Source organism: Pseudophryne corroboree (assembly GCF_028390025.1).
Source record: "Pseudophryne corroboree isolate aPseCor3 chromosome 7 unlocalized genomic scaffold, aPseCor3.hap2 SUPER_7_unloc_2, whole genome shotgun sequence".
Classification (NCBI taxonomy): Eukaryota; Metazoa; Chordata; class Amphibia; order Anura; family Myobatrachidae; genus Pseudophryne; species Pseudophryne corroboree.
In genome coordinates this window covers 1,244,267-1,262,924 of record NW_026967611.1, presented here as the reverse complement: position 1 = coordinate 1,262,924, position 18,658 = coordinate 1,244,267, and the positions used below count along the sequence as shown (strand labels likewise).

The 18,658-nt window shown below is 34.9% G+C and overlaps 6 non-coding genes across 6 annotated transcripts; all 6 read right to left on the bottom strand.

Moving 5' to 3' along the window:
- Positions 1–1,302: 1,302 nt before the first annotated feature.
- Positions 1,303–1,376, bottom strand: TRNAS-ACU (transfer RNA serine (anticodon ACU)). The gene has a single exon. It is a non-coding gene; the product is annotated as a tRNA-Ser (tRNA).
- A 4,595-nt stretch (positions 1,377–5,971) lies between these two features.
- TRNAS-ACU (transfer RNA serine (anticodon ACU)) lies at positions 5,972–6,045 on the bottom strand. Its single transcript has one exon. It is a non-coding gene; the product is annotated as a tRNA-Ser (tRNA).
- Positions 6,046–7,143: 1,098 nt separating this feature from the next.
- TRNAS-ACU (transfer RNA serine (anticodon ACU)) lies at positions 7,144–7,217 on the bottom strand. The gene has a single exon. It is a non-coding gene; the product is annotated as a tRNA-Ser (tRNA).
- A 1,097-nt stretch (positions 7,218–8,314) lies between these two features.
- TRNAS-ACU (transfer RNA serine (anticodon ACU)) lies at positions 8,315–8,388 on the bottom strand. The gene has a single exon. It is a non-coding gene; the product is annotated as a tRNA-Ser (tRNA).
- An 8,066-nt stretch (positions 8,389–16,454) lies between these two features.
- Positions 16,455–16,528, bottom strand: TRNAS-ACU (transfer RNA serine (anticodon ACU)). The gene has a single exon. It is a non-coding gene; the product is annotated as a tRNA-Ser (tRNA).
- Positions 16,529–17,622: 1,094 nt separating this feature from the next.
- On the bottom strand, positions 17,623–17,696 carry TRNAS-ACU (transfer RNA serine (anticodon ACU)). The gene has a single exon. It is a non-coding gene; the product is annotated as a tRNA-Ser (tRNA).
- Positions 17,697–18,658: the final 962 nt, after the last annotated feature.

The window sequence follows — 18,658 nt, the reverse complement described above, 5'->3', positions numbered from 1 at the left end:
TTTATAAAATCACTGAATCAAATCTAACTCTGATTACATCAGAGAAGGCCAGGTACCCTACACCATAACGGGGGGTTTGAAATTTTGACTTGTCTACTTAAAGATCACCAAAATCTGATAACAAGGTCAATTACGTCCCTGGTTGGGATTGAACCACCAACCTTTTGGTTAGTAGCCAGACACACTAACCGATTGCGCCACAGAGACACTTTGCAAAAAGTACATACTGACAAAGGCTAATAAGCATACATCTAGAACGTTTCCTAGAAAAACTTTAAAAAGTCAATAATCTGGAGAGTTTTTGTAAGATGTTTCTTCCATCAACCAACGAAGAAACACATTGGTACTTTCCCATGATGAGTGAGTGCTTCAGGATCTCTTGCACTTACATGTGCAGCAGAGTACTGCAATGGAAGCATGCTGGGCTCATAACCCAGAGGTAGGCAGATTGAAACTATCCTTTGCTATTTGCATTTTTTTTTGTTAATTTAAGTAATCAAAACTGGGATTGATATTTTTGCTCTTTTATTTTTACTTAAAGTACAATAACTTTTACCATTTTAATTTGTTTTAATAGTATATTGACAGTATAGTTTTCTTTAAAAAATCCACTTAATTTTCTTTACCCTATTATTAAAAGGGTAATTGAAAAAAAAAAACTACATTGTCACCAGAAGAGCAATACAAAATGTACAAGTGATATATTAAAATCATCTTTCCAGCTTGAATTTCAATGATGCATTGGGGCAACAATTTTGTGAGAAACATCTTCACCCTTAAATAAAGATTTTCTTAATTCCTAACCTGTGTGCTAATTAGATATCACCTTGTTTTCACATTAAACAGACTTCCACATGAGAAAGCAGCAAGGATGCAGTGGCGTTAATGTTTCCTGGTGTCAACCTGTATTATTTCAGTAGACATTGAAATGAGGATGCATCTTGCTGCCTTTCCAATGAAGCAAGTTTAATTTAGTAATAGGTGAAAAACCATCCCTACAAATGTGTTAATCAGAGACTTGGCTTTGTGGACACTTTTCAGAGATCAAATTTGTTAGCATAAAAATAAAGCCAGAAAATGAAGAGCTGTTTAATCACTCAATTGGATTTTTTTGCCAGCATATTTCTTTTTCTCTGCAACCCACTGCTAAATTGTGCTTCCTAGCTGTTTTTATAAAATCACTGAATCAAATCTAACTCTGATTACATCAGAGAAGGCCAGGTACCCTACACCATAAGAGGGGGTTTGAAATTTTGACTTGTCTACTTAAATATCACCAAAACCTGATCACAAGGTCAATTATGTCCCTGGGTGGGATTTAACCACCAACCTTTTGGTTAGTAGCCAGACACACTAACCGATTGCGCCACAGAGACACTTTGCAAAATGTACATACTGACAAAGGCTAATAAGCATTCATCTAGAACGTTTCCTAGAAAAACTTTAAAAAGTCAATAATCTGGAGAGTTTTTGTAAGAATTTTCTTATATCAACCAACGAAGAAACACATTGGTACTTTCCCATGATGAGTGAGTGCTTCAGGATCTCTTGCACTTACATGTGCAGCAGAGTACTGCAATGGAAGCATGCTGGGCCCATTACCCAGAGGTAGGCAGATTGAAACTATCCTCTGCTATATGCATTTTTTTTTGTTAATTAAAGTAATCCAAAACTGGGATTGATATGTTAGCTATTTTATGTTTACTTAAAGTACAATAACTTTTACCATTTTAATTTGTTTTAATAGTATATTGACAGTATTGTTTTCTTTCAAAAATCAACTTAATTTTCTTTACCCTATTATTAAAATGGTAATTGACAAAAACAAACTACATTGTCACCAGAAGAGCAATACAAAATGTACAAGTGATATATTAAAATCATCTTTCCAGCTTGAATTTCAATGATGCATTGGGGCAACGATTTTGTGAGAAACATCTTCACCCTTAAATAAAGATTTTCTTAATTCCTTACCTGTGTGCTAATTAGATATCACCTTGTTTTCACATTAAACAGACTTCTACATGAGAAAGCAGCAAGGATGCAGTGGCGTTAATGTTTCCTGGTGTCAACCTGTATTATTTCAGTAGACATTGAAATGAGGATGCATCTTGCTGCCTTTCCAATGAAGCAAGTTTAATTTAGTAATAGGTGAAAAACCATCCCTACAAAGGTGTTAATCAGAGACTTGGCTTTGTGGACACTTTTCAGAGAACAAATTTGTTAGCATAAAAATAAAGGCAGAAAATGAAGAGCTGTTTAATCACTCAATTGGATTTTTCTGCCAGCATATTTCTTTTTCTCTGCAACCCACTGCTAAATTGTGCTTCCTAGCTGTTTTTATAAAATCACTGAATCAAATCTAACTCTGATTACATCAGAGAAGGCCAGGTACCCTACACCATAAGAGGGGATTTGAAATTTTGACTTGTCTACTTAAAGATCACCAAAATCTGATAACAAGGTCAATTACGTCCCTGGGTGGGATTGAGCCACCAACCTTTTGGTTTATAGCCATACACACTAAATGATTGCGCCACAGAGACACTTTGCAAAAGTACATACTGACAAAGGCTAATAAGCATTCATCTAAAACGTTTCCTAGAAAAACTTTAAAAAGTCAATAATCTGGAGAGTTTTTGTAAGATGTTTCTTCCATCCACCAACGAAGAAACACATTGGTACTTTCCCATGATGAGTGAGTGCTTCAGGATCTCTTGCACTTACATGTGCAGCAGAGTACTGCAATGGAAGCATGCTGGGCCCATAACCCAGAGGTAGGCAGATTAAAACTATCCTCTGCTATATGCATTTTTTTTGTTAAAGTAATCCAAAACTGGGATTGATATTTTTGCTCTTTTATTTTTCATTAAAGTACAATAACTTTTACCATTTTAATTTGTTTTAATAGTATATTGACAGTATTGTTTTCTTTCAAAAATCCACTTAATTTTCTTTACCCTATTATTAAAATGGTAATTGACAAAAACAAACTACATTGTCACCAGAAGAGCAATACAAAATGTACAAGTGATATATTAAAATCATCTTTCCAGCTTGAATTTCAATGATGCATTGGGGCAACGATTTTGTGAGAAACATCTTCACCCTTAAATAAAGATTTTCTTAATTCCTTACCTGTGTGCTAATTAGATATCACCTTGTTTTCACATTAAACAGACTTCTACATGAGAAAGCAGCAAGGATGCAGTGGCGTTAATGTTTCCTGGTGTCAACCAGTATTATTTCAGTAGACATTGAAATGAGGATGCATCTTGCTGCCTTTCCAATGAAGCAAGTTTAATTTAGTAATAGGTGAAAAACCATCCTTACAAAGGTGTTAATCAGAGACTTGGCTTTGTGGACACTTTTCAGAGAACAAATTTGTTAGCATAAAAATAAAGCCAGAAAATGAAGAGCTGTTTAATCACTCAATTGGATTTTTTTGCCAGCATATTTATTTTTCTCTGCAACCCACTGCTAAATTGTGCTTCCTAGCTGTTTTTATAAAATCACTGAATCAAATCTAACTCTGATTACATCAGAGAAGGCCAGGTACCCTACACCATAAGAGAGGGTTTGAAATTTTGACTTGTCTACTTAAAGATCACCAAAATCTGATAACAAGGTCAATTACGTCCCTGGGTGGGATTGAACCACCAACCTTTTGGTTAATAGCCATACACACTAACCGATTGCGCCACAGAGACACTTTGCTAAAGTACATACTGGCAAAGGCTAATAAGCATTCATCTAAAACGTTTCCTAGAAAAACTTTAAAAAGTCAATAATCTGGAGAGTTTTTGTAAGATGTTTCTTCCCTCAACCAATGAAGAAACACATTGGTACTTTCCCATGATGAGTGAGTGCTTCAGGATCTATTACACTTACATGTGCAGCAGAGTACAGCAATGGAAGCATGCTGGGCACATAACCCAGAGGTAGGCAGATTGAAACTATCCTCTGCTATATGCATTTTTTTTGTTAAAGTAATCCAAAACTGGGATTGATATGTTGGCTCTTTTATTTTTACTTACAGTACAATAACTTTTACCATTTTAATTTGTTTTAATAGTATATTGACAGTATTGTTTTCTTTCAAAAATCCACTTAATTTTCATTACCCTATTATTAAAATGGTAATTGACAAAAACAAACTACATTGTCACCAGAAGAGCAATACAAAATGTACAAGTGATATATTAAAATCATCTTTCCAGCTTGAATTTCAATGATGCATTGGGGCAACGATTTTGTGAGAAACATTTTCACCCTTAAATAAAGATTTTCTTAATTCCTTACCTGTGTGCTAATTAGATATCACCTTGTTTTCACATTAAACAGACTTCCACATGAGAAAGCAGCAAGGATGCAGTGGCGTTAATGTTTCCTGGTGTCAACCTGTATTATTTCAGTAGACATTGAAATGAGGATGCATCTTGCTGCCTTTCCAATGAAGCAAGTTTAATTTAGTAATAGGTTAAAAACCATCCTTACAAAGGTGTTAATCAGAGACTTGGCTTTGTGGACACTTTTCAGAGAACAAATTTGTTAGCATAAAAATAAAGCCAGAAAATTAAGAGCTGTTTAATCACTCAATTTGATTTTTTTTGCCAGCATATTTCTTTTTCTCTGCAACCCACTGCTAAATTGTGCTTCCTAGCTGTTTTTATAAAATCACTGAATCAAATCTAACTCTGATTACATCAGAGAAGGCCAGGTACCCTACACCAGAACAGGGGGATTTGAAATTTTGACTTGTCTACTTAAAGATCACCAAAATCTGATAACAAGGTCAATTACGTCCCTGGGTGGGATTGAACCACCAACCTTTTGGTTAATCGCCGTGCACACTAAATGATTGCGCCACAGAGACACTTTGCAAAAGTCCATACTGACAAAGGCTAATAAGCATTCATCTAAAACGTTTCCTAGAAAAACTTTAAAAAGTCAATAATCTGGAGAGTTTTTGTAAGATGTTTCTTCCATCAACCAACGAAGAAACACATTGGTACTTTCCCATGATGAGTGAGTGCTTCAGGATCTCTTGCACTTACATGTGCAGCAGAGTACAGCAATGGAAGCATGCTGGGCCCATAACCCAGCGGTAGGCAGATTGAAACTATCCTCTGCTATATGCATTTTTTTTGTTAATTAAAGTAATCCAAAACTGGGATTGATATTTTGGCTCTTTTATTTTCACTTAAAGTACAATAACTTTTACCATTTTAATTTGTTTTAATAGTATATTGACAGTATTGTTTTCTTTAAAAAATCCACTTAATTTTCTTTACCCTATTATTAAAAGGGTAATTGACAAAAACAAACTACATTGTCACCAGAAGAGCAATACAAAATGTACAAGTGATATATTAAAATCATCTTTCCAGCTTGAATTTCAATGATGCATTGGGGCAACGATTTTGTGAGAAACATCTTCACCCTTAAATAAAGATTTTCTTAATTCCTTACCTGTGTGCTAATTAGATATCACCTTGTTTTCACATTAAACAGACTTCCACATGAGAAAGCAGCAAGGATGCAGTGGCGTTAATGTTTCCTGGTGTCAACCTGTATTATTTCAGTAGAAATTGAAATGAGGATGCATCTTGCTGCCTTTCCAATGAAGCAAGTTTAATTTAGTAATAGGTGAAAAACCATCCCTACAAAGGTGTTAATCAGAGACTTGGCTTTGTGGACACTTTTCAGAGAACAAATTTGTTAGCATAAAAATAAAGCCAGAAAATGAAGAGCTGTTTAATCACTCAATTGGATTTTTTTTGCCAGCATATTTCTTTTTCTCTGCAACCCACTGCTAAATTGTGCTTCCTAGCTGTTTTTATAAAATCACTGAATCAAATCTAACTCTGATTACATCAGAGAAGGCCAGGTACCCTACACCATAACGGGGGGTTTGAAATTTTGACTTGTCTACTTAAAGATCACCAAAATCTGATAACAAGGTCAATTACGTCCCTGGGTGGGATTGAACCACCAACCTTACGGTTAGTAGCCAGACACACTAACCGATTGCGCCACAGAGACACTTTGTAAAAAGTACATACTGACAAAGGCTAATAAGCATACATCTGGAACGTTTCCTAGAAAAACTTTAAAAAGTCAATAATCTGGAGAGTTTTTGTAAGATGTTTCTTCCATCAACCAACGAAGAAACACATTGGTACTTTCCCATGATGAGTGAGTGCTTCAGGATCTCTTGCACTTACATGTGCAGCAGAGTACTGCAATGGAAGCATGCTGGGCCCATAACCCAGAGGTAGGCAGATTGAAACTATCCTTTGCTATATGCATTTTTTTTTTGTTAATTTAAGTAATCAAAACTGGGATTGATATTTTTGCTCTTTTATTTTTACTTAAAGTACAATAACTTTTACCATTTTAATTTGTTTTAATAGTATATTGACAGTATAGTTTTCTTTAAAAAAATCCACTTAATTTTCTTTACCCTATTATTAAAAGGGTAATTGACAAAAACAAACTACATTGTCACCAGAAGAGCAATACAAAATGTACAAGTGATATATTAAAATCATCTTTCCAGCTTGAATTTCAATGATGCATTGGGGCAACGATTTTGTGAGAAACATCTTCACCCTTAAATAAAGATTTTCTTAATTCCTTACCTGTGTGCTAATTAGATATCACCTTGTTTTCACATTAAACAGACTTCTACATGAGAAAGCAGCAAGGATGCAGTGGCGTTAATGTTTCCTGGTGTCAACCTGTATTATTTCAGTAGACATTGAAATGAGGATGCATCTTGCTGCCTTTCCAATGAAGCAAGTTTAATTTAGTAATAGGTGAAAAACCATCCCTACAAAGGTGTTAATCAGAGACTTGGCTTTGTGGACACTTTTCAGAGAACAAATTTGTTAGCATAAAAATAAAGCCAGAAAATGAAGAGCTGTTTAATCACTCAATTGGATTTTTTTTGCCAGCATATTTCTTTTTCTCTGCAACCCACTGCTAAATTGTGCTTCCTAGCTGTTTTTATAAAATCACTGAATCAAATCTAACTCTGATTACATCAGAGAAGGCCAGGTACCCTACACCATAACGGGGGGTTTGAAATTTTGACTTGTCTACTTAAAGATCACCAAAATCTGATAACAAGGTCAATTACGTCCCTGGGTGGGATTGAACCACCAACCTTACGGTTAGTAGCCAGACACACTAACCGATTGCGCCACAGAGACACTTTGTAAAAAGTACATACTGACAAAGGCTAATAAGCATACATCTAGAACGTTTCCTAGAAAAACTTTAAAAAGTCAATAATCTGGAGAGTTTTTGTAAGATGTTTCTTCCATCAACCAACGAAGAAACACATTGGTACTTTCCCATGATGAGTGAGTGCTTCAGGATCTCTTGCACTTACATGTGCAGCAGAGTACTGCAATGGAAGCATGCTGGGCCCATAACCCAGAGGTAGGCAGATTGAAACTATCCTTTGCTATATGCATTTTTTTTTTTGTTAATTTAAGTAATCAAAACTGGGATTGATATTTTTGCTCTTTTATTTTTACTTAAAGTACAATAACTTTTACCATTTTAATTTGTTTTAATAGTATATTGACAGTATAGTTTTCTTTAAAAAATCCACTTAATTTTCTTTACGCTATTATTAAAAGGGTAATTGAAAAAAAAAAACTACATTGTCACCAGAAGAGCAATACAAAATGTACAAGTGATATATTAAAATCATCTTTCCAGCTTGAATTTCAATGATGCATTGGGGCAACAATTTTGTGAGAAACATCTTCACCCTTAAATAAAGATTTTCTTAATTCCTAACCTGTGTGCTAATTAGATATCACCTTGTTTTCACATTAAACAGACTTCTACATGAGAAAGCAGCAAGGATGCAGTGGCGTTAATGTTTCCTGGTGTCAACCTGTATTATTTCAGTAGACATTGAAATGAGGATGCATCTTGCTGCCTTTCCAATGAAGCAAGTTTAATTTAGTAATAGGTGAAAAACCATCCCTACAAAGGTGTTAATCAGAGACTTGGCTTTGTGGACACTTTTCAGAGAACAAATTTGTTAGCATAAAAATAAAGCCAGAAAATGAAGAGCTGTTTAATCACTCAATTGGATTTTTTTGCCAGCATATTTCTTTTTCTCTGCAACCCACTGCTAAATTGTGCTTCCTAGCTGTTTTTATAAAATCACTGAATCAAATCTAACTCTGATTACATCAGAGAAGGCCAGGTACCCTACACCATAAGAGGGGGTTTGAAATTTTGACTTGTCTACTTAAATATCACCAAAACCTGATCACAAGGTCAATTATGTCCCTGGGTGGGATTTAACCACCAACCTTTTGGTTAGTAGCCAGACACACTAACCGATTGCGCCACAGAGACACTTTGCAAAAAGTACATACTGACAAAGGCTAATAAGCATTCATCTAGAACGTTTCCTAGAAAAACTTTAAAAAGTCAATAATCTGGAGAGTTTTTGTAAGAATTTTCTTATATCAACCAACGAAGAAACACATTGGTACTTTCCCATGATGAGTGAGTGCTTCAGGATCTCTTGCACTTACATGTGCAGCAGAGTACTGCAATGGAAGCATGCTGGGCCCATTACCCAGAGGTAGGCAGATTGAAACTATCCTCTGCTATATGCATTTTTTTTGTTAATTAAAGTAATCCAAAACTGGGATTGATATGTTAGCTATTTTATGTTTACTTAAAGTACAATAACTTTTACCATTTTAATTTGTTTTAATAGTATATTGACAGTATTGTTTTCTTTCAAAAATCCACTTAATTTTCTTTACCCTATTATTAAAAGGGTAATTGACAAAAACAAACTACATTGTCACCAGAAGAGCAATACAAAATGTACAAGTGATATATTAAAATCATCTTTCCAGCTTGAATTTCAATGATGCATTGGGGCAACGATTTTGTGAGAAACATCTTCACCCTTAAATAAAGATTTTCTTAATTCCTTACCTGTGTGCTAATTAGATATCACCTTGTTTTCACATTAAACAGACTTCTACATGAGAAAGCAGCAAGGATGCAGTGGCGTTAATGTTTCCTGGTGTCAACCTGTAATATTTCAGTAGACATTGAAATGAGGATGCATCTTGCTGCCTTTCCAATGAAGCAAGTTTAATTTAGTAATAGGTGAAAAACCATCCCTACAAAGGTGTTAATCAGAGACTTGGCTTTGTGGACACTTTTCAGAGAACAAATTTGTTAGCATAAAAATAAAGGCAGAAAATGAAGAGCTGTTTAATCACTCAATTGGATTTTTCTGCCAGCATATTTCTTTTTCTCTGCAACCCACTGCTAAATTGTGCTTCCTAGCTGTTTTTATAAAATCACTGAATCAAATCTAACTCTGATTACATCAGAGAAGGCCAGGTACCCTACACCATAAGAGGGGATTTGAAATTTTGACTTGTCTACTTAAAGATCACCAAAATCTGATAACAAGGTCAATTACGTCCCTGGGTGGGATTGAGCCACCAACCTTTTGGTTTATAGCCATACACACTAACCGATTGCGCCACAGAGACACTTCACAAAAAGTACATACTGACAAAGGCTAATAAGCATACATCTAGAACGTTTCCTAGAAAAACTTTAAAAAGTCAATAATCTGGAGAGTTTTTGTAAAATGTTTCTTCCATCAACCAACGAAGAAACACATTGGTACTTTCCGATGATGAGTGAGTGCTTCAGGATCTCTTGCACTTACATGTGCAGCAGAGTACTGCAATGGAAGCATACAGGGCCCATAACCCAGCGGTAGGCAGATTGAAACTATCCTTTGCTATATGCATTTTTTTTGTTAATTTAAGTAATCAAAACTGGGATTGATATTTTTGCTCTTTTATTTTTCATTAAAGTACAATAACTTTTACCATTTTAATTTGTTTTAATAGTATATTGAAAGTATTGTTTTCTTTTAAAAATCCACTTAATTTTCTTTACCATATTATTAAAATGGTAATTGACAAAAACAAACTACATTGTCACCAGAAGAGCAATACAAAATGTACAAGTGATATATTAAAATCATCTTTCCTGCTTGAATTTCAATGATGCATTGGGGCAACGATTTTCTGAGAAACATTTTCACCCTTAAATAAAGATTTTCTTAATTCCTTACCTGTGTGCTAATTAGATATCACCTTGTTTTCACATTAAACAGACTTCCACATGAGAAAGCAGCAAGGATGCAGTGGCGTTAATGTTTCCTGGTGTCAACCTGTATTATTTCAGTAGACATTGAAATGAGGATGCATCTTGCTGCCTTTCCAATGAAGCAAGTTTAATTTAGTAATAGGTGAAAAACCATCCCTACAAAGGTGTTAATCAGAGACTTGGCTTTGTGGACACTTTTCAGAGAACAAATTTGTTAGCATAAAAATAAAGCCAGAAAATGAAGAGCTGTTTAATCACTCAATTGGATTTTTTTGCCAGCATATTTCTTTTTCTCTGCAACCCACTGCTAAATTGTGCTTCCTAGCTGTTTTTATAAAATCACTGAATCAAATCTAACTCTGATTACATCAGAGAAGGCCAGGTACCCTACACCATAAGAGAGTGTTTGAAATTTTGACTTGTCTACTTAAAGATCACCAAAATCTGATAACAAGGTCAATTACGTCCCTGGGTGGGATTGAACCACCAACCTTTTGGTTAATAGCCATACACACTAACTGATTGCGCCACAGAGACACTTTGCTAAAGTACATACTGGCAAAGGCTAATAAGCATTCATCTAAAACGTTTCCTAGAAAAACTTTAAAAAGTCAATAATCTGGAGAGTTTTTGTAAGATGTTTCTTCCATCAACCAATGAAGAAACACATTGGTACTTTCCCATGATGAGTGAGTGCTTCAGGATCTATTACACTTACATGTGCAGCAGAGTACAGCAATGGAAGCATGCTAGGCACATAACCCAGAGGTAGGCAGATTGAAACTATCCTCTGCTATATGCATTTTTTTTTGTTAAAGTAATCCAAAACTGGGATTGATATGTTGGCTCTTTTATTTTTACTTACAGTACAATAACTTTTACCATTTTAATTTGTTTTAATAGTATATTGACAGTATTGTTTTCTTTCAAAAATCCACTTAATTTTCATTACCCTATTATTAAAATGGTAATTGACAAAAACAAACTACATTGTCACCAGAAGAGCAATACAAAATGTACAAGTGATATATTAAAATCATCTTTCCAGCTTGAATTTCAATGATGCATTGGGGCAACGATTTTGTGAGAAACATTTTCACCCTTAAATAAAGATTTTCTTAATTCCTTACCTGTGTGCTAATTAGATATCACCTTGTTTTCACATTAAACAGACTTCCACATGAGAAAGCAGCAAGGATGCAGTGGCGTTAATGTTTCCTGGTGTCAACCTGTATTATTTCAGTAGACATTGAAATGAGGATGCATCTTGCTGCCTTTCCAATGAAGCAAGTTTAATTTAGTAATAGGTTAAAAACCATCCTTACAAAGGTGTTAATCAGAGACTTGGCTTTGTGGACACTTTTCAGAGAACAAATTTGTTAGCATAAAAATAAAGCCAGAAAATTAAGAGCTGTTTAATCACTCAATTGGATTTTTTTTGCCAGCATATTTCTTTTTCTCTGCAACCCACTGCTAAATTGTGCTTCCTAGCTGTTTTTATAAAATCACTGAATCAAATCTAACTCTGATTACATCAGAGAAGGCCAGGTACCCTACACCAGAACAGGGGGATTTGAAATTTTGACTTGTCTACTTAAAGATCACCAAAATCTGATAACAAGGTCAATTACGTCCCTGGGTGGGATTGAACCACCAACCTTTTGGTTAATCGCCGTGCACACTAAATGATTGCGCCACAGAGACACTTTGCAAAATTCCATACTGACAAAGGCTAATAAGCATTCATCTAAAACGTTTCCTAGAAAAACTTTAAAAAGTCAATAATCTGGAGAGTTTTTGTAAGAATTTTCTTAAATCAACCAACGAAGAAACACATTGGTACTTTCCCATGATGAGTGAGTGCTTCAGGATCTCTTGCACTTACATGTGCAGCAGAGTACTGCAATGGAAGCATGCTGGGCCCATTACCCAGAGGTAGGCAGATTGAAACTATCCTCTGCTATATGCATTTTTTTTGTTAATTAAAGTAATCCAAAACAGGGATTGATATGTTAGCTATTTTATGTTTACTTAAAGTACAATAACTTTTACCATTTTAATTTGTTTTAATAGTATATTGACAGTATTGTTTTCTTTCAAAAATCCACTTAATTTTCTTTACCCTATTATTAAAATGGTAATTGACAAAAACAAACTACATTGTCACCAGAAGAGCAATACAAAATGTACAAGTGATATATTAAAATCATCTTTCCAGCTTGAATTTCAATGATGCATTGGGGCAACGATTTTGTGAGAAACATCTTCACCCTTAAATAAAGATTTTCTTAATTCCTTACCTGTGTGCTAATTAGATATCACCTTGTTTTCACATTAAACAGACTTCTACATGAGAAAGCAGCAAGGATGCAGTGGCGTTAATGTTTCCTGGTGTCAACCTGTATTATTTCAGTAGACATTGAAATGAGGATGCATCTTGCTGCCTTTCCAATGAAGCAAGTTTAATTTAGTAATAGGTGAAAAACCATCCCTACAAAGGTGTTAATCAGAGACTTGGCTTTGTGGACACTTTTCAGAGAACAAATTTGTTAGCATAAAAATAAAGGCAGAAAATGAAGAGCTGTTTAATCACTCAATTGGATTTTTCTGCCAGCATATTTCTTTTTCTCTGCAACCCACTGCTAAATTGTGCTTCCTAGCTGTTTTTATAAAATCACTGAATCAAATCTAACTCTGATTACATCAGAGAAGGCCAGGTACCCTACACCATAAGAGGGGATTTGAAATTTTGACTTGTCTACTTAAAGATCTCCAAAATCTGATAACAAGGTCAATTACGTCCCTGGGTGGGATTGAGCCTCCAACCTTTTGGCTTATAGCCGTACACACTAACTGATTGCGCCACAGAGACACTTTGCAAAAGTACATACTGACAAAGGCTAATAAGCATTCATCTAAAATGTTTCCTAGAAAAACTTTAAAAAGTCGATAATCTGGAGAGTTTTTGTAAGATGTTTCTTCCATCCACCAACGAAGAAACACATTGGTACTTTCCCATGATGAGTGAGTGCTTCAGGATCTCTTGCACTTACATGTGCAGCAGAGTACTGCAATGGAAGCATGCTGGGCCCATAACCCAGAGGTAGGCAGATTAAAACTATCCTCTGCTATATGCATTTTTTTTGTTAAAGTAATCCAAAACTGGGATTGATATTTTTGCTCTTTTATTTTTACTTAAAGTACAATAACTTTTACCATTTTAATTTGTTTTAATAGTATATTGAAAGTATTGTTTTCTTTTAAAAATCCACTTAATTTTCTTTACCCTATTATTAAAATGGTAATTGACAAAAACAAACTACATTGTCACCAGAAGAGCAATACAAAATGTACAAGTGATATATTAAAATCATCTTTCCTGCTTGAATTTCAATGATGCATTGGGGCAACGATTTTGTGAGAAACATTTTCACCCTTAAATAAAGATTTTCTTAATTCCTTACCTGTGTGCTAATTAGATATCACCTTGTTTTCACATTAAACAGACTTCCACATGAGAAAGCAGCAAGGATGCAGTGGCGTTAATGTTTCCTGGTGTCAACCTGTATTATTTCAGTAGACATTGAAATGAGGATGCATCTTGCTGCCTTTCCAATGAAGCAAGTTTAATTTAGTAATAGGTGAAAAACCATCCCTACAAAGGTGCTAATCAGAGACTTGGCTTTGTGGACACTTTTCAGAGAACAAATTTGTTAGCATAAAAATAAAGCCAGAAAATGAAGAGCTGTTTAATCACTCAATTGGATTTTTTTGCCAGCATATTTATTTTTCTCTGCAACCCACTGCTAAATTGTGCTTCCTAGCTGTTTTTATAAAATCACTGAATCAAATCTAACTCTGATTACATCAGAGAAGGCCAGGTACCCTACACCAGAACAGGGGGATTTGAAATTTTGACTTGTCTACTTAAAGATCACCAAAATCTGATAACAAGGTCAATTACGTCCCTGGGTGGGATTGAACCACCAACCTTTTGGTTAATCGCCGTGCACACTAAATGATTGCGCCACAGAGACACTTTGCAAAAGTCCATACTGACAAAGGCTAATAAGCATTCATCTAAAACGTTTCCTAGAAAAACTTTAAAAAGTCAATAATCTGGAGAGTTTTTGTAAGATGTTTCTTCCATCAACCAACGAAGAAACACATTGGTACTTTCCCATGATGAGTGAGTGCTTCAGGATCTCTTGCACTTACATGTGCAGCAGAGTACAACAATGGAAGCATGCTGGGCCCATAACCCAGCGGTAGGCAGATTGAAACTATCCTCTGCTATATGCATTTTTTTTTGTTAATTAAAGTAATCCAAAACTGGGATTGATATTTTGGCTCTTTTATTTTCACTTAAAGTACAATAACTTTTACCATTTTAATTTGTTTTAATAGTATATTGACAGTATTGTTTTCTTTCAAAAATCCACTTAATTTTCTTAACCCTATTATTAAAATGGTAATTGACAAAAACAAACTACATTGTCACCAGAAGAGTAATACAAAATGTACAAGTGATATATTAAAATCATCTTTCCAGCTTGAATTTCAATGATGCATTGGGGCAACGATTTTGTGAGAAACATCTTCACCCTTAAATAAAGATTTTCTTAATTCCTTACCTGTGTGCTAATTAGATATCACCTTGTTTTCACATTAAACAGACTTCCACATGAGAAAGCAGCAAGGATGCAGTGGCGTTAATGTTTCCTGGTGTCAACCTGTATTATTTCAGTAGACATTGAAATGAGGATGCATCTTGCTGCCTTTCCAATGAAGCGTTTAATTTAGTAATAGGTGAAAAACCATCCCTACAAAGGTGTTAATCAGAGACTTGGCTTTGTGGACACTTTTCAGAGAACAAATTTGTTAGCATAAAAATAAAGCCAGAAAATGAAGAGCTGTTTAATCACTCAATTGGATTTTTTTTGCCAGCATATTTCTTTTTCTCTGCAACCCACTGCTAAATTGTGCTTCCTAGCTGTTTTTATTAAATCACTGAATCAAATCTAACTCTGATTACATCAGAAAAGGCCAGGTACCCTACACCATAACAGGGGGTTTGAAATTTTGACTTGTCTACTTAAAGATCACCAAAATCTGATAACAAGGTCAATTACTTCCCTGGGTGGGATTGAACCACCAACCTTTTGGTTAGTAGCCGGACACACTAACCGATTGCGCCACAGAGACACTTCACAAAAAGTACATACTGACAAAGGCTAATAAGCATACATCTAGAACGTTTCCTAGAAAAACTTTAAAAAGTCAATAATCTGGAGAGTTTTTGTAAAATGTTTCTTCCATCAACCAACGAAGAAACACATTGGTACTTTCCCATGATGAGTGAGTGCTTCAGGATCTCTTGCACTTACATGTGCAGCAGAGTACTGCAATGGAAGCATACAGGGCCCATAACCCAGCGGTAGGCAGATTGAAACTATCCTTTGCTATATGCATTTTTTTTGTTAATTTAAGTAATCAAAACTGGGATTGATATTTTTGCTCTTTTATTTTTACTTGAAGTACAATAATTTTTACCATTTTAATTTGTTTAAATCCACTTAATTTTCTTTACCCTATTATTAAAAGGGTAATTGACAAAAACAAACTACATTGTCACCAGAAGAGCAATACAAAATGTACACGTGATATATTAAAATCATCTTTCCAGCTTGAATTTCAATGATGCATTGGGGCAACGATTTTGTGAGAAATATCTTCACCCTTCAATAAAGATTTTCTTAATTCCTTACCTGTGTGCTAATTAGATATCACCTTGTTTTCACATTAAACAGACTTCCACATGAGAAAGCAGCAAGGATGCAGTGGCGTTAATGTTTCCTGGTGTCAACCTGTATTATTTCAGTAGAAATTGAAATGAGGATGCATCTTGCTGCCTTTCCAATGAAGCAAGTTTAATTTAGTAACAGGTGAAAAACCATCCGTACAAAGGTGTTCATCAGAGACTTGGCTTTGTGGACACTTTTCAGAGAACAAATTTGTTAGCATAAAAATAAAGCCAGAAAATGAAGAGCTGTTTAATCACTCAATTGGATTTTTCTGCCAGCATATTTCTTTTTCTGTGCAAACCACTGCTAAATTGTGCTTCCTATCTGTTTTTATAAAATCACTGAATCAAATCTAACTCTGATTACATCAGAGAAGGCCAGGTACCCTACACCATAACAGGGGGTTTGAAATTTTGACTTGTCTACTTAAAGATCACCAAAATCTGATAACAAGGTCAATTACGTCCCTGGGTGGGATTGAACCACCAACCTTTTGGTTAGTAGCCAGACACACTAACCGATTGCGCCACAGAGACACTTTGTAAAAAGTACATACTGACAAAGGCTAATAAGCATACATCTAGAACGTTTCCTAGAAAAACTTTAAAAAGTCAATAATCTGGAGAGTTTTTGTAAGATGTTTCTTCCATCAACCAACGAAGAAACACATTGGTACTTTCCCATGATGAGTGAGTGCTTCAGGATCTCTTGCACTTACATGTGCAGCAGAGTACTGCAATGGAAGCATGCTGGGCCCATAACCCAGAGGTAGGCAGATTGAAACTATCCTTTGCTATATGCATTTTTTTTTGTTAATTTAAGTAATCAAAACTGGGATTGATATTTTTGCTCTTTTATTTTTACTTAAAGTACAATAACTTTTACCATTTTAATTTGTTTTAATAGTATATTGACAGTATTGTTTTCTTTCAAAAATCCACTTAATTTTCTTTACCCTATTATTAAAATGGTAATTGACAAAAACAAACTACATTGTCACCAGAAGAGCAATACAAAATGTACAAGTGATATATTAAAATCATCTTTCCAGCTTGAATTTCAATGATGCATTGGGGCAACAATTTTGTGAGAAACATCTTCACCCTTAAATAAAGATTTTCTTAATTCCTTACCTGTGTGCTAATTAGATATCACCTTGTTTTCACATTAAACAGACTTCCACATGAGAAAGCAGCAAGGATGCAGTGGCGTTAATGTTTCCTGGTGTCAACCTGTATTATTTCAGTAGACATTGAAATGAGGATGCATCTTGCTGCCTTTCCAATGAAGCGTTTAATTTAGTAACAGGTGAAAAACCATCCCTACAAAGGTGTTAATCAGAGACTTGGCTTTGTGGACACTTTTCAGAAAACAAATTTGTTAGCATAAAAATAAAGCAAGAAAATGAAGAGCTGTTTAATCACTCAATTGGATTTTTTTTGCCAGCATATTTCTTTTTCTCTGCAACCCACTGCTAAATTGTGCTTCCTAGCTGTTTTTATTTAATCACTGAATCAAATCTAACTCTGATTACATCAGAAAAGGCCAGGTACCCTACACCATAACAGGGGGTTTGAAATTTTGACTTGTCTACTTAAAGATCACCAAAATCTGATAACAAGGTCAATTACGTCCCTGGGTGGGATTGAACCACCAACCTTTTGGTTAGTAGCCGGACACACTAACCGATTGCGCCACAGAGACACTTCACAAAAAGTACATACTGACAAAGGCTAATAAGCATACATCTAGAACATTTCCTAGAAAAACTTTAAAAAGTCAATAATCTGGAGAGTTTTTGTAAAATGTTTCTTCCATCAACCAACAAAGAAACACATTGGTACTTTCCCATGATGAGTGAGTGCTTCAGGATCTCTTGCACTTACATGTGCAGCAGAGTACTGCAATGGAAGCATACAGGGCCCATAATCCAGAGGTAGGCAGATTGAAACTATCCTTTGCTATATGCATTTTTTTTGTTAATTTAAGTAATCAAAACTGGGATTGATATTTTTGCTCTTTTATTTTTACTTGAAGTACAATAATTTTTACCATTTTAATTTGTTTAAATCCACTTAATTTTCTTTACCCTATTATTAAAAGGGTAATTGACAAAAACAAACTACATTGTCACCAGAAGAGCAATACAAAATGTACACGTGATATATTAAAATCATCTTTCCAGCTTGAATTTCAATGATGCATTGGGGCAACGATTTTGTGAGAAACATCTTCACCCTTAAATAAAGATTTTCTTAATTCCTTACCTGTGTGCTAATTAGATATCACCTTGTTTTCACATTAAACAGACTTCCACATGAGAAAGCAGCAAGGATGCAGTGGCGTTAATGTTTCCTGGTGTCAACCTGTATTATTTCAGTAGAAATTGAAATGAAGATGCATCTTGCTGCCTTTCCAATGAAGCAAGTTTAATTTAGTAATAGGTGAAAAACCATCCCTACAAAGGTGTTAATCAGAGACTTGGCTTTGTGGACACTTTTCAGAGAACAAATTTGTTAGCATAAAAATAAAGCCAGAAAATGAAGAGCTGTTTAATCACTCAATTGGATTTTTCTGCCAGCATATTTCTTTTTCTCTGCAAACCACTGCTAAATTGTGCTTCCTATCTGTTTTTATAAAATCACTGAATCAAATCTAACTCTGAT